Source organism: Phodopus roborovskii, unplaced genomic scaffold, assembly GCF_943737965.1.
Source record: "Phodopus roborovskii unplaced genomic scaffold, PHOROB, whole genome shotgun sequence".
Classification (NCBI taxonomy): Eukaryota; Metazoa; Chordata; class Mammalia; order Rodentia; family Cricetidae; genus Phodopus; species Phodopus roborovskii.
In genome coordinates, this window is record NW_026125113.1 from 2,921 (window position 1) to 4,768 (window position 1,848).

Sequence of the window (1,848 nt, forward strand, 5' to 3'; positions counted from 1 at the left end):
AAAATGTCAAACCTCCAATGGCTATGAACAGAATATGGCATGGGACTCATATTTTTAAGACTAATCAGCATATATAAGACTTTGGACCTGTACCATTGCATCATATATCATTAGGGGAACAATTAAGAAAAAATAATTTACAACAAACTTTACATTACAATTTAAATAATTGTATTAAAAAATAGTGGGACCCACAAAATTCAGTTGCAGAACAAAATTCAAGAACATTTCAGCAGTAAGGTTACACATTAGTTTTCATCATTAATGTGAGCAACTTCTCTGGGAATATGAGTAACTTCACGCATGTGCTATGAGAATCTATTAAAATTTCTTGTGGGAAAAAATCCAAAGAAGCTTTTCTGAGGTGAGCAGTGAAAGTGGAAGCATAATGAAAACAAAAAATGAAAGGTGACTGAAAAAAAAAAACAGACTGGAGAAAATGACTAAAGTAAAAGTAAAAAGGACATGGGGAAGTAATGGGAGGGCATTCCGGAAAAAACAGAAAGTAGTTCTTGCTCTTATTTAAGACAATGTAACGGGATGGTCTTCAGAAGAGACACTAGAGGGGAAAGTTCAGAACCACACAGCTCAGGAGGGCTAACAGCATCTGCAACATCCACTAATGACTAGACCCTGTGTTCCTGATGGCTCTGGTGGTGATGAACTACTGGTCAACCCGGCTCTCTAGGATGTAACCTCCCTCAGACCCATAACCTCTGGCCCAAGAGAGCCTTCACACTCCTGCACAAATGAGGGAGACTCCCTCTCTCTCCTGCCTGAAGGACAGAAAGGACTTTGCATTCCCTCTGGAGAAAATGTATGCCCAGCACATCCAGAAGGCTCAAGCCATCCCTCTCCTGCAGGAACTGACCCAGCAGATCCTCATCCTCTTCAGCTCAAAGGACTCATCTGCTGCTTGGGAGACAGCCCTCCTAGACACCTTCAGCACTGGCCTCCACCAGCAGCTCAATGACCTGCAAGCCATGTCTGATGCAGGGTGGGAGGCAGGAACCTCCCCTGAGCCAGGAAGACTCCTGGTGGCTGTGAGGAAGGCTTCCACAGGATCACTGTCTACCTGAGAGAGAAGAACCACAGCCCCTGTGCCTGGGGAGGTACTAGAGCAAGTTTGGAGAGTCCTGACTTCCGCAGACACCTTGCTGGCAAGATTGAGTGAGGAGAAGGAGTAAATCCTGAATTAATGTGCAGAGGAATCTCCCGGACTAGGACACTGCGCCTCAGTGCTGGGATTCTACAGACTCAAACTTCTCACTCTTTTGTCATGGACTCAAGCAACCTGCCTAGATGTTGCAGCAGCTTTTCGGTAATGCTCCTGTCCATCTGTGAAGTCACTTATTCTCAATCCAATCAAATTTATTTATTTATTTATCATGTAATGTAACATATTTTGTGGTATAATTTGATATAGATTTGTATTTTTTATAAAGTATTTCTGAATCGATCTGATTTTATTTCTTCATTCTTTATTTCTTTTCAAAATTTTTATGATGAAACGTATTCTTCAGTAAATATTAAAATATATAAATATATATATATATATATATATACTTTATATATATATATGAGCAGGGTATAAAATGTTGTGGGTGCATGTGACATTGGATTCAGATAAGTAGATAAACCCATCTCATGCTTCTTATTCATTGCTGGTAAAATTCCTCTTTCCATTTCTCCTGCTTGTCTCATGCTTCTGTATGTACAGTCTTCACTTTGTGCCCCCAGAAAGCCAGAATGTAACAGTCCTGTCAAATTTTGGACCTAGTCCTCTTTGACCAGTATTCCCCAATATACCAGCCTCTCACTTCCCTGACTCTAGGACCTAGTATTCTA

The 1,848-nt window shown here is 40.9% G+C and overlaps 1 pseudogene; it reads left to right on the plus strand.

The window, feature by feature from the left end:
* The first annotated feature begins 622 nt into the window (after window positions 1-622).
* Window positions 623-1,187, plus strand: LOC127226006 (interferon alpha-9-like; annotated as a pseudogene).
* The last annotated feature ends 661 nt before the right edge of the window (window positions 1,188-1,848 follow it).